The sequence below is a fragment of the Oryctolagus cuniculus genome, chromosome 1 (assembly GCF_051225735.1).
Source record: "Oryctolagus cuniculus isolate XC-2025 breed Fujian yellow rabbit chromosome 1, ASM5122573v1, whole genome shotgun sequence".
Classification (NCBI taxonomy): domain Eukaryota; kingdom Metazoa; phylum Chordata; class Mammalia; order Lagomorpha; family Leporidae; genus Oryctolagus; species Oryctolagus cuniculus.
In genome coordinates, this window is record NC_142867.1 from 127,580,641 (window position 1) to 127,595,136 (window position 14,496).

At 47.8% G+C, this 14,496-nt stretch overlaps 1 protein-coding gene across 4 annotated transcripts in view; it reads right to left on the minus strand.

Annotated features, from left to right (window-relative positions):
• OPCML (opioid binding protein/cell adhesion molecule like) overlaps positions 1 to 14,496 on the minus strand; it is a 1,215,017-nt gene that overhangs the window by 1,025,727 nt on the left and 174,794 nt on the right. The window lies entirely within an intron of this gene.

Genomic DNA, 14,496 nt, shown 5'->3' on the forward strand with positions numbered 1-14,496 from the left:
ATTAGATTTTAACTTACTCTTCTAAATCCAGGATCAGTGGTTGCAGAGTGACACAGCATGAATATTTGCAGAAGGAAAAGCACTCAATTCAAGAAATTGGCTTTGCAAATGCCTTAGCAATAAAAATGACATGGCATGCATGTAGAATGTGAAGACTGTTGGAAGATAAGTTCTCCTCAAATAAGTTTTTAAAACGTAGATATTCTTTAATAAAACTGAAAATTATCCCGAATGAGGTTAGAGAGGGACAAGGATGAGGTACAGAGAAAATGACTAGCTACTAAGTTGCACAAATACCTCACCAATCTTTGGATTCCATTTACCTACAAGGAAAAGGTCATAAGGTTTACTGTGCCTAACAAAGGTAATAAGAGCTTAATACAAGGTTAAGGACTCTGAGTTAACTGACTGAGAGGAGTTCTACAAATTCAAAGTCAATGCCAACGACTTTTCAAATTAAATCTAATAGCAGCTGCCTACATGGAATAGAGCTGGAAGCCTCAGTCCATTTTCTAATTGACTGAACAAAATGAGGTCTCTGTTGCAGCTTATCCTTCTAGCATTTTCTGTTTCCCAGATCCACAATAACTATTAATGAGGTTAACCAATCTTCACACCATGTGCTGAGACACACAAGTTTATCCAGTAGAAAGCAGGGAGCAGTAGGTTAGGGGTCAGAGAGTCATGATTCTCCATTCAAATCGTCCATGAACTGAGCTGTGGCTATGAACAACAGTTAGAGAAAAACAGATTTGGGAAGAAATTTCTAGGTCATGTAGAATAAAACTAGTGCTTTGCAGATGAAGGCTAGGATTTCAAGGAAGAATTTAGCCTAAAGATGCTTACTGTGTAGATAGCACAGCTGGGCCTGGGACACTGGTTTCAGATCCTCAGCCCAGTGCCCTTCCTGCTGTACCACATGATTTTAACTGTCACTCTCATGCTCATAGTCTAAGAAATACTTGAAGTGGTTCAACCTGCCCTTCTTAAAACAAGATGGCAGCTGATAAGAAGGTCTTGAGTGGGTACCTCTTTGGTCATTTAAAATAGATTTCAATCAAATTCAGTACAGGTCCCTAAAGGCTACAGAAATGTGCAGTTGCAGTGAGTGAGGTCTGTGAGCTACAGAATGCTTGGTTTGTACAGGTAGGACCTGGGGCCTTAGTAGTCATGCTAATCAGCTTGCTTTTTCTGACAATATCCTCCAAAGGACCAGAGGGATTTCAGTAGAGTGAGCATTTAGTATAATCTTGTTGATGTTGCCTATGAGTTGATAAAAAGCAAAATCTGAGTTGGGGGGAGGGAGGGAATGAATTTTAGAGCTAAGCAAACAATTATAATAATAATTCAGCAATTAGGAATGCCAGGAGATGGTCTGGGGCAAATGGGACTCTCTTCTCACTGCTATCTTAAAAAAATACTCCATAGCATGACCCTCTGTCTCTGTCATTATCTCTAAATTTATCTTACCAAGAAGTATGATGGATGTTTCTTAAATGCAAGGGTTGGGAAGTAGCATTGGCTACTGATTCTAGGAGAAGGGTGCTTTCTCTTTTGTAGTATGCTCCACTGTTTATGCTTTGAGCTGCCAAGTCTGTTGTGCCACAACAAGTTTCCACTGCACATTGAAATAGAAGAAATTGTCTGAAATTACTCCTCACTCTCAACCAGTTTAGGCAGAGCCCTCTAATTCTCTGACCATTTGGGGCAGTAAAAGACAGAGGGTTCTCAGGTGCCATGTGGACAGAGGGTTCCATCAGCCGTGCTCACCCTCCATTGCTTTTTCCCTGTTTAACTTGAGCCAATTAAGGCTGCACTATCATTAATTGTCAAACTAGCACTTTCAGACTCGAGAAAACCCATCTGGCAATCACCTTTAAATTAGCCTTCAGTCCCTCTAAGTAGCTTTAATTAAAGTCACGGCTGGCACAAAACTGTCCAGGTTTTGTTTGGGGTTACAAATTCACAGTGTCACAGGTGTGCCAGGGACAGGACATGTATTAACTCGGGAACCTCAGGGTCTCATTCAGGTCAGGCTCAGATTGTTTGGTAAATACAGGCCTCTGTACAGGACAGGCTTGGCTGACAGCTCATCTCTGAGAGCCTTCCTTCCCAAGGAATGAAGATAAACTTCCCTGTAATCTGAGAAGCTGGTTCTAGCACAACCAGACCACTACCTAAGGCCACTGAAGACGAAGGGCACCTTCTAACCACACAGAGGTTGTGTTGAGAAAGTCGGAATATGCACCTGCATTGTTGTTCGACAGTTTTCTCTAAGAAAAGAGACGCATTCCCAGCGGCTGCTCCTCATAATGCTCCAAGAATGAACTCAAACGTGGAGACCCTGAAGAAGAACTATACCATGTCCTATACCCTACCTCAGGCAAGGTCATAGTTGTGGTTTAGAGGTGATTTGTACCCCTGACCTCACACAGCAGTTTTATCCCCAGATGATGTGTGCTTGGTATGAAGAAGGTGAAAACTCCATCTGGCTATGGTGGCGGAGGTAGAGCAGCAGGGAGGGGATCAGGTCATTAGCCAGGAGCCCCCATGATTGAATCCTTGTAGCTTTGCAAGGAGGAGAGAGACCGGACACAGATGGATGTATCTGCTGCTTCCTGTCTCTCACCATGCACAGATAGCCCTTCACCAGGAATCACAGCACAGCTGAGGTCCCTATGCCTTGTCCCTCCAGAGCCACGAGCCAACAACATTTTTCTTCACAAAGCAGCCTGCTCCAAGTACTTTTACACTTTTAGTGCCAAAAAATCTGACACTCATGTCACGGCTCTAAAACCACCAGCTCAGCCGGATGGTTCGGGCGGGAGTGAGCGGCCTGACAAACACAAAACATGGACACATACACACTGGCCTGTGTTCAGGGCTGTCCTCACTCACCGGCTGACTCTGGCCAAGTCGCTCACCTGCCTGTGCCTCTTGACCCTTGTCTCCGCAAGGTTTCAGTGAGCGTCGGCAGAAATAATATCCGGAAAGTACTTGGCAGAGCATCAGGCAGAAGTAAGTGGATGATAAACCACATTTAGGGGGAAAGGGCGGAATGGTTGGGAGCTTTGCTTGCTACAGCAGCTCCCAGCAGCAGCGCCCCGGGGTCTTAAAGGCCCTCGTCTTCAGAGACCCGTATTCTCATTTCTTTTCATATCGAGTTTCCTCAAATCTTGTTGTTTTGGTCTTATGGCCAGGAAAAGGCTGGGAAAAATCTTGTTTATGAGGGTTCATAACTCTCTTCAAAATCAAAATGCGTCCATGTCTTCTAGCATCTGTGATGATTCTAAGGAATTTTCCTCTCCTCCTTCAGGGATAAATATCCTGCTATTCATCCCACATTTTCCCATCTCTGCCATGACCTTCTGTCAAATCTAGTGAAGGTTTAGCACATTTTCTCGCCTTTCCTTCCTGCCAGACAACAAACATGCTCAAAACTCCCCAAACAACAACCGAAATCCAAATGAAACCAAGATCATGCCTTCAAGTTGTGCCCTCTCCCCTGCTGACCTGTGGGGGCTCCATGTCTAGCCCACTGCCCACCAGGGACATGCCAACCAGGCCCCTGCCCCTCCCCCAGGCTCTCCCTATCCCGTTCTCAGCTCAGCTCACAGCAATGTCATCACCATAGTTAGCCCAGATGGAAACAGATTTTACTTTCCCACAATGCGAGCTGAATGATGGATTGATGGAAATCCTTGTCATGTTAATCTGTGTAGTGCACTAGGCCCTGGGCTTTTCAGATCTCTTTATTATCTGGTCTCGTTCTCTTGGTTTTGTTTCCCCTTGTGAACTATAGTTCTAAGAGGGAAGAGATTCCATTTATCTCATAGGCTTTATACTTGCTTATTATTTTCAATAACTTACATGCACTGTCTCCATAACCAAAGCATTTCTTTTTTTAAAAAAATGTATTTGTTTTATTCAAAAGGCAGAGTTTCAGAGATGCAGAGGCAGAGAGAGAGAGAGAAAGAGGTCTTTGGTCTGATGATTCACTCCCCAAATGGCTGCAATGGCTGGAGCTGGGTTAATCTGAAGCCAGGAGCCAGGAGCTTCTTCCAGGTCTCCCACATGGGTGCAGGGGCCCAAGCACTTGGGCCATCTTTTATTGCTTTCCCAGGCCATAGCAGAGAGCTGGATGAGAAGTGGAACAGCCAGGACTCGAACCGGCATCCATATGGGATGCCGGCACTGTAGGCAGCTGCTTTACTTGCTATGCCACAGCACCAGCCCACCAAAGTATTTCTTGCTCTTCACTCCTCTATGCCTCATCACCTCTCAACTGCACTATTAGATGAGCATATTATTTATTTCCTATGCTCTATATGGTGCATTTACTCAACAAATATCTAGTAAGTACATTTCTGTGCTGGGCCCTGCTCTGACTACTGGAAAAAACAGACTTCCTGCTCTCAGGGGGCTTATAGTCTAACTGAGGAAGGCAGAACCCAGAAAGATGCATCAGGTGGTGCTAAGGTTACTGGGATGGCAAACCAAAGGTGGCAGACACAGATGGATGGCAGTGCTGCTTTTCAAAGATTGTGAGGAGGGTCTGGAGCTAGCTGTGGTGTAGCCGGTAAAGCCACCACCTGCAGTGCTGGCATCCCATATGGCTGCAGGTTTGAGTCCAGGCTGCTCCAATTTCCACTTCAATCCAGCTCTCCGCTATGGCCTGGGAAAGCAGTAGATGGTGGCCCAAGTCCTTGGCCCCTGCACCCATGTGGGAGACCTGGAAGAAGCTCCTGGCTTCTGGCTTAGGATCTGCATAGCTGTGGCTCTTGCAGCCAATTGGGGAGTGAACCAGCATATGGAAGACCTCTCTCTCTCTCTGCCTCTTCTCTCTGTGTAACTCTGACTGAAATAAATAAATAAATCTTTTAAAAAAATATTGTAAGGAGGGGCTTCTCTGATTCACTGGCATTTGAGCAGAGACTTGAAGCAGGTGGGAGAGGAGCCTTCCAGACTCTGTTTGAAGTGCCCCCCATTTGCAGAGAACCACAAGGAAATAGCCCAGAGACAGGTGTATGATGGAGGACTGGAGTGCAGGGTGTGTGCAGATGGATGGCAGGAGTGGTTGGAGGAAGGGGTTGACAGGGGCAGGGGCTGGGTGGCAGTTTGAAGTAAGAACTTTGAAGTTGATTCTGAAATTAAATGAAAGCCATCAGTGAACTCTGAAAAGGAATCCTAACTTCTGGTCCCCAGACACAGCTCTGATCGTATTCCTCCTATATTAAAGCTTTCTTGCTATTTCCTATAAAATAAACCCCACACGTCTCTGCTTGGCATTTAAATTCCTGTGCTATGTGGAGCCTTTGGCTTCTCATCCACACTCTCCCCTCTCCTCTGTTTCATCTCGAGATGTGCTTATCCAGCATGGTGGCAGTGACAGTTGAGTAGATACAGTGTTCTCTCTATCTGGAATGCCTTTACACGTGCTCCTGTGACCTCCCGCCTCGGCTATCCCCCACATAACAAGCTGTAATTTCTTGGAAGCTACTGAAGGTGATGTCTGAGTACTCTCCACTGAGTAATTCCCAGTGAATATTTGCAGCATTTCTGTGAGACAGGGGCTGGCATTGTGGCCTCTCAAGTTAAGCCATCACCTGCAATGCCTGCATCCCATAGGGGCTCAGGTTCGAGTCCCGGGTGCCCTACTTCCAATCCAAACATATGTGTGCTGGATCACGTTCCGGCTGCTCCACTTCTGATCCAACTCTCTGTGAATGTGCCTGGGAAAGGAGCAAAGGATGGCCCAAGTCCTTGGCACTTATACTCATGTGGTAGGTCTTGGTAGAGCTCCAGGCTCTTGACTTCAGCCCGGCCTAGCCATGGCTGTTGTGGCTATTTGGGAAGTGAACCAGGAGATGTGATCATTCTCTCTCTCTCTCTCTCTCTCTCTCTCTCTCTTCCTCCCTCCCTCCCTCCCTCCCTCTCTCCCTCCCTCCCTCCCCTTCTCTCTCTCCCTCTATCCCTCTCCCCTCTCTCCTTCATTTCCTGTTTCTTTCTCTTCTCTCTGCCTTGCATACAAATAAATAAATCTTTAAAAAGTACTATAAAACCTATGGCACATGTGGATTCTATGGAAAATGCAGTTAGAAGAGAAATGGGAATCAAAATGTATTGACCACCCATATGCCATGTTCTATGCTAGAAACTTAATATCAATTTTCTTGTTTAATTATCCATCAGAATGGATTTTAAACACCAGGGAACTTCATCTCACAGAAGGTGAATGTGTTTCTTGAAAGCCCGTGGTTAACAAGTAGCGAAATCGTTTCACTTCTCTGTATGGACAACTCCACTCTCTTCTCTGGCTATCACATCACATGCGATTATGCCTATGGAATTACAGCAGAAAGCACAATGAAGTTCTAGCACTGGGCTCCTCCACCTGTAAGGAATACAGAGGCCTGAGACGCTCATTGGTGAAGGGCTGAAAATGACTTTCATACCGAGCATAATAGTAGAGAGAAGCCTTAGGTATCTTGGGTGCTGTGAGATGGAGGGAAGAGCTTGGTATGTGGGAGCACAGGACTTTGACAAGAATTGTGGAAAGCAAGCAGACAGTAGGCTTTCAGTAACTATTGATAGCAAGGAAGGAAGAAGGAAGAGAAGTGTGAGGGAGGGAGGGAGGCGGGCACCTGAAGTGGCCTAATTCTGATTGATGGAATCTGTCTGCCCCACGCGTCTTCTCCCTCGTTACTCACTGCCTTGAGCTCAGCCACAGCTGTTTGGGGGAATGCTTAGGAATGCAGACGTGGGACCAGACTCACCTATGTTCTAATATCAGAGGTAGCTTTTATCAAGCTTGGCAAAGAACTAAAACATCTCCACTTTCCCGTTTCCTCCTCTGCACAACAGGGGTCACAGGAGTCCATCCAGACATCACAGTGAGGGTCAAATGATTTGTCAGGGTCTGTGACATCAGAGGTGCTCAAATAATGACAGCCCAGCAGTCATGCATACCTGGCCTCTGCATCACTGTCTTCCCTGGTCTGCCCTGCTTAGCTTGCTCCCCTATACACGGCTGCCCTGGGTCCTCAGTCCCAAGGGTATCTTCTATGGTCTCTGCCAATGAAAAAGGCTAGAGCCTTCAACCTCCACCACTTAGCTCCCTAGGTGGGTGACGTCCAGGAGATTCCCCCAGATGGTCTTGTCTTCGTCTGAAAATGGCATGGAGTTAACTGAGCCAGAAGCTACCTGAGTGAGTGTTTTTCACAGGAGAAGCACTTTGAGGATGCAGCCTTGTCAACACCAAGCTTGCTGGCTCCCTGAAAGCAAGGGTGATGGGACCTGACTTCTAGACAGAGCTGAAGAAGAGATCAGACTGGTGAGTGTCTGGAGTCAAGGGCCACTGTGTTCACTGGAGACAGTGGGGCCTTGGAGACAGAAGAATGGAGAAGCCACATCCAAGTCCCCCCACAATCCCAGCAAGAATAGAAGAGAAAGAGCTTACAAGGCTCCAGTGAGGGAACTTCTCAGGGGTTGTGGAATACAAAAGATAAAATTTGAGATCCATGCACACATTTTTCACAATGGGCATTTTCTATGAACTTCTTGAAGACTTCACCTATGCAAGGATTTCAATATTTTTTTGGCACCTAAAGTAACTTTTCAATTGCACTTCCATGACCTTTTTGAAGTCCCCTGGCACCTGAATGCTATCTTTTGGGAGGAATGGGGGTTGCACATGAGCTCTGAAGAGGAAGGGATGCCAGCTGAGGGCAGGACCAGGCAGGTACACCACACCGTGTGCATAGTCTGGTATGTCTGTTTCACAGTATGTGTACCTTTCTCTCTCTCAGGGTCATTCTGTTTCTAGGCTTAGCCATGCTGCTCACCTAACTGCCTGGAGAGCGGATGCCAGGTCATTCATTGTCCCTTGTGTGATCCCTGCATACTTCGCATGCACTGCACCCAGGAAGGTTGACAGGTATATTCCTTTCTCCCTGCCCACCTCCCACTGATGCTGAAGAGAATTCAGCACCTACCTCTGTGTTCAACCTGGGAAATGGCCAAGCCATTGGAGGCTCTACCCTTATTCTCGAAGAAACATGAGTCTCCCTAGAAAAACACAACAAAGCCGTCCAGAACAGTGGTGTGGCTACAGGTGGCATTACCACAGTGCCTATGTGAGGGTGGACAAAGGGGAAACTGAAGTGGATGGGGCTGTTACTACCATGGTTGTCACTGGATGGCCAGCACATGGGGGCTGTGGGCATGCACACTGAGCCAGCGAGGAGGTTGCACCCATGCTCTCAGCTTATTAAGATCCCATGCATCTGCCTGCCCGCATCTCCCCTTACCTCCCTCGTAGGCTTTCTTCAGGAAGGCAATGTTGGGATTTTGAAAAGGATATTTGGGGAGACAAAGGGCTTGTGTCATGGAGAATGGATGCTGGGCTTGGGAAGCCAATTAACCACAGTGAAATGGATGCTGTATCCAATGCCTCTCAGCTGGAAAGAGCAAGCTTCCAGCTTCCTCCTGCCTGGACAAGTGCCTTCTCGCCCTGAGCCTGTGGCTCCACCCTTCCTGCCACCCCATAGAGTCTGCCTGCAGTCAGAGGGGGCCTGGAGCCCTTTTCTTTTCTTTCTTTCTTTTTTTTTTTTTGACAGGCAGAGTGGCGTGTGAGAGAGAGAGACAGAGAGAAAGGTCTTCCTTTGCCGTTGGTTCACCCTCCAATGGCCGCCGCGGCCGGCGTGCTGCGGCCGGCGCACCGCGCTGATCCGATGGCAGGAGCCAGGTGCTTTTCCTGGTCTCCCATGGGGTGCAGGGCCCAAGCACCTGGGCCATCCTCCACTGCACTCCCTGGCCATAGCAGAGAGCTGGCCTGGAAGAGGGGCAACCGGGACAGAATCCGGCGCCCCGACTGGGACTAGAACCCGGTGTGCTGGCGCCGCTAGGCGGAGGATTAGCCTAGTGAGCCGCGGCGCCGGCCCTGGAGCCCTTTTCAAGATACTATGGAGGCTGAGGGTTGATGCCCCAGCTTCCTGCATGCAGGAACTCTTTCCTCAATGTCTCACAAAGGGGATTACTCACTGGGTAAAGCAGAAGCTTGTCAAGCAGCCATGAGCATAAGGGAAGATTTCATCTCTCTGGGACGGAGAGAAAGGTAACCAGAGCTGGGAGGCCAAAGGGTAGGGCCTGGCTGGAGGGAAGGAGGTGTTGGGTGGAGAGGGTGTGAGTCATGCGTGCGAGCCCTGCCTGACACTGAGAAACTAGAGAGGAGAATCAGTAAGGCCAAGGCAAAAGGATCAGCAGAGCCCAGCTCCAGCCCCCAAGGCAAAACCATCAATACGTCATCCCTCTTCTGATCCCTGAACTCACTGGTCAGCCCCACTGGGAGTTGCCCTGCAAAGCGAAAAAAGCCATTTCACCTAACACTGAGAGTGTGAGGCAAGAGACAACTTGGAGGTGGCTGGACAGACAGCACTCAGCTCGCTTCTATCCTGTGGGACTTAGTTTTTGCGTGGCACCTTACCTACACATTTCCCCAGCATGTGATGGTTTGTCTTACAAGTTTCTGACTTGAGGATGGAGCAAAACTATTGTGAATTCAGTAGAAACCCTTGGCTAGTGATATGCAGCATGGTCTTTGGATGCTGAGCAGAGGCAGTGAGCATAGCTTACAGTCCTAAGGGAAAATTATTGAGACCCTTGAGACCCCAACAGTATGCTGTGTGGCTAAGCTAGATGTACAGTAGGTTGAGTGTACTTAATGCATTTTTTATTTAGTGTATCTTCCACTTATGATGGATTCAAGAGGATACAACCCCATTGTAAGTCAAGAGCATCTGTCCTTGGATAAGAGTCTGAGAAGGGCTTGCATTGGGCCAGCAGGACATGGAATGATTGGGTAAACCCTGCCTCATGGAAGGCTCATTCAAAAGAGGCATTGGGCTGGTCAAGCAGCCTGTGGGGAAGGCTGAGCATTTTGATGTTTTTGCAACTGAGCGAGGACAGAAAGAGTCTCTGGGGCCATGGAAACCCCATGATGTCCCTGAGCATGGGGTTTCACTTTGCTTTTCACAGACAGTGCAAGAAAGCTCTGCTACACATGCCTTAGATGGCCTCCTGGACTGAAAAGAATATGATAATGGAAAAGTGCCTCCACCAAAACAGCATGAAGGGCCAAGGGTTGGGGCAGAACAGATGGCATACGGGTGAGTTTTCTCGTTAAGGGATACCAGACATGTCCAGGTTTACCTGGTTTAGAATAAAGTTTCCTGATGTGAAGATGGGTTCCTCCCAGCCCCCTCCCCCTATATGGATTATTGGCTTGTCTCCTCTCGGCTTCTTTAATACTGCTTGAAAGCAATGCCTTTGGCTATTACTATAATAGAGATGTCCATTAGAGCTATTTCCTCCTTAAGAGATGCTATTGTGGTAGGGAGATGCAGAGGCACAATCTTCCTCATTCAGGTGCATTCTCTATGCTCACAGAAGCAGCACTTCATGCAGAGGGGTTGTGGGGGGATCTGTGGCCATGCAGAAGAAGTGCAAGGAGCAGAAAAGAATCACCCTCCCCATCCTGAGGGACTGACCCCATGAAGGGCAGCCAGTCCACCTGCCAGTCCACCTGCCACACAGAAGGCTCTCTCTACTTTCCCCAAAGACAGAGCTGACTTCCAGATCTTCTCATCCCTCTAGGTTGAGGACAGCACCCAAGAGCTTCATGTGCTGCTCCTAAACATAGACCTCCAAACTCCCCCACTCCTCTCTGCCCTTTCCTCTTGAACACCGAGGTCTCACCTCTCTCCAGCCTCTGATGTTTTTTGTACAATTCTATCATTTTTGTGTGCAAGTCGCTCTTGCAAAAGGGCCTTGCTATGCCTGTTCCTTCAGTTTTTCAGACAAGCAAGTGTTTATCATCTTTTAGGTCCCAGCTCAAATGGCCCTTTTCTGTGCTGTTGTTATTGATTTCTCTGTTATTCAATGCCTACTTCTCTTTGTAAATAGCAGTTCTTTGTAAGAGCGAATATGACTATCATATTTTATGTCAGTCATTTAAGTCTATTTTCTACACACTCACACACACATGGGCTGCCTACCCTGCCAGCTATCATATATTCAACATTTACCATGCTGTGGCCAGGGAAGGCGATATTATTATTCCCATTCCCCAAGTAAAAAATCCAAGGATAAACTATGGTAATATGCATAACTAACTAGTAGTAGAGATGGGATTCCAACTCTGATCCTATGGCTCCAAGCATTTCCTGTTGTTCCCATGAGACTGGAGTCCCTAGAAGGAGAAATGAGTAGTTCATGTTAGTGGGAAACAAATAGGGGCTGGTGCTATGGTGTAGATGGTAAAGCCGCAGCCTGCAGTGCCAGCATCCCACATGGGAGCTGGTTCAAGTCCTGGCTGCTCCACTTCTAATCCAGCTCTCTGCTATGGTCTGGGAAAGCAACAGAAGATACCACAACTCCTTGGGCCCCTGCTCCCGCATAGGAGACCCAGAAGAAACTCCTGGCTCTTGCCTTCAGATCAGCTCAGTTCCAGCCATTGTGTCCAATTGGGGAGTGAACCAGTAGATGGAGGACCTCTCTCTCTCTCTCTCTCTCTCTCTCTCTCTCTCTCTCTCTGCCTCTCCTTCTCTGTCTGTGTAACTCTTTCAAATAAATAAATAAATCTTTAAAAAAAGAAAACAAATAGACTTTAGACTTAATTCTGGATGCAGATGTCAGTTCTGACAGGGACGAGTTGTGTGACCTTGGAGAAGTTACTCAACCTCAGACTAAGTCTCAGATTTGAAGTTGTGAAATAGTAAATTGGACTAAGAAAACCATTTATTTAACAATAGTATTCAAAGCATCAAACAGAATTCCACGTTACATGCTACAGAATAAATAGATACAGGAATGAGAGGTCCAGCCCTCGTTTTAATCGTTTCTCCCCCAATCCCTATGGACACGTGGTGAGGACGCTGTGAAGAGTGGCAGAGTGAGTACATTTTAACAAAGTGAGTTGAGTCTCTTCAGAGGTGAAGATGACTGGCAAAGGTAAGGGGAGAAGGAAGAGGGGCCTGAGCATCTTAATTGTCATATATGGATTTGATCATACTGAGACTAAGATATTGTGATTCCTACCATTAAGTTACACATTATTGATTTTGGCTAATTTTCACTTGATTTGACTCTTTTTTTTCTCCTCCTTTTTTCTTCTTTGTCATGCCTCTCCCTAACCTCTCCCCCCATACACACAGTTCTGGCAACTGGAAGGTCAAGGCCAAGGCACAGACAGATGCGATATCTGGAGAGAGGGCTGCTGCCTTGTTTTCAGATGATCATCATCTCATACCGTTGCCGCATGGTTGAGTGAGACACCATCTCTCTCTCATGTCTTCTCCATTAAGGGCACGGATCCCATTCACAGGGTTCCACTCTTATGATGTAGTTATCTTCCAAGGGCTGCACCTGCACCACCACAGTGGCAGTTGGGATCTCAGCATGGGCATCTAGGAGGGGAACGGAAGAGCAAAGCCCTCCATTCTTAGCATTCTTGTATGGTGAGTTTAAAGAACATGCAGTTGGGGCCGGCGCTGTGGCTCACTAGGCTAATCCTCTGCCTGTAGCACCGGCACACCAGCTTCTCATCCCGGTTGAGGCACTGGTTCTGTCCTGGTTGCTCCTCTTCCAGTTAAGCTCTGTGCTGTGGCCCAGGAAGGCAGTGGAGGATGGCCCAAGTGCTTGGGCCCTGCACCCGCATGGGAGACCAGGAGGAAGCACCTGGCTCCTGGCTTCAGGTCGGTGCAGTGGTGGCCGTAGTGGACATTTCGGGGGTGAACCAATGGAAGGAAGACCTTTCTGTCTCTCTCTCTCCCTGTCTAACTCTGCCTGTCAAAAAAAAAAATAACATGCATTTGGGGAGCAGAAAGCCCCTAATGATGAGGGTGGGTGCCATCAGTGGTCTAGGCTCAGCCTTCAGGCTTTCTGCCCTCAGTTCAAGGGCATTTGTGGTAGCGCTATCCTCTTGGTCATGTGATGCTGCTGACAGAAAAGAAAAGTGTGTTGCCAGCAGTAAGGAAGTGTTCTTTATAGATTATGGAAAAGCTTTCTTGGAAGCCAGCTTCCACTTACATCCCATCAGCCAGAACTAGGCCACATGGCCAGTCACAGCTACAAAGGAGCTGTGAAGTTGGAGACCACGGTCAGTCCTGGGGACGCAGGCACTTGTGCCCAAAATGATGGTTCCCACTAGCGAAGAAGGGGGAAGGATATTTGTAAGCCATGAACAATGTGTCTGCAAGGCACGTTTTCTCCTCTTTTCAAGTCCATTTCTGTTTAGAGAGGGCTTGTGTCTGAATCAGGCAAATGGCAAGAGAAATATATCACCATCTTCTCTTTCCCTTCCCAACTAGACAAATTATTGGCAGAAAGGGGGAAAAGCTGTAAATCAGGTCAAAAGACAAATCCCGCTGGGAGAGTCTGGTGGACGCCGTGAGCCGACCCCTGCCACTGTTTATGGAAGGCACAGGAGGTGAGCGGGTCGTGAGCATGAGGCTGCATGACTTAGCGCCAGCGCTGCAAGTGTCAGTGAGGCTTTTCAGGGAATCAGAACACAGAAGGGCAGTATGGCCTGAGCAAAAGCTGAACTCTTCACCCCTTCCCTGTGGGAGAGAAGAGAGCTCAATGTGTCAGAAGCACATGATAGAAACTGTCAAAACAAAGTTTGGGTTTGCACCGAGTGGGGGCTGCTGTTGGGAAGGAGAGCAGCACTGGCCTTCTTCCTCCTTGTCTCTCTCAAACCGGAATGATGGGGACTAGGAGTAGGGAGGCAAAGGGGTTGAGGAATGTAGAAACATCTCTAGAACATGTGTCACACCTTCCAGCCAAGTGTGCAGTGCAAGTAACCCTGTCCACAAACCAACAAACCCAAACACAGCCAGAACCCCGACACTGAGGCATTAGCAACAACACGTGCACTCTCCTCTTAGTAACATTCAGTCTCCACAGTGAATTCCTACTGAGATTGCTGAGTTCCAGGGCCATTCACACATAAGAGCTGGCCTAAAGCTATGATCTATCTAAGACTCCCACAACCAAGCATTCATGCCTAAGAGGAGCAGCGAGGCAGACCCTCCCACCCCAGCCAGGTAAGCAGAGGGGTTAGGGTCATTGGCCCACTTCACTGCTATTCAAACACAAGGGTCTTCAGGTAGCTGCTCATGTCATGGCCTGTGCTTTACTCTGCCCCGTACCACCACCACCAGCAGCAGTAGCCTATCCAGGGAAATGGGGGCAGAGAGGGCTCTCTGAGAACCAGGAGATCCCTGACCCCACTCTATCAGTGAGCAGGGACAGCCACATCCACCATCAGCTTCTGTGTCCACTTTTGGCTCTCTGTGAACAGCACCTCTCGTAGCAACTGGCACCAAGACAGACAATGAAGATGTTACATCTTTGCTCATTCGGTTTACTTTGCCAGTAGTCACAGAAGCACAAGGCTTTTTCTATTGAAGAGGTACTTTGCAGGAGGTGGTGCAGTGG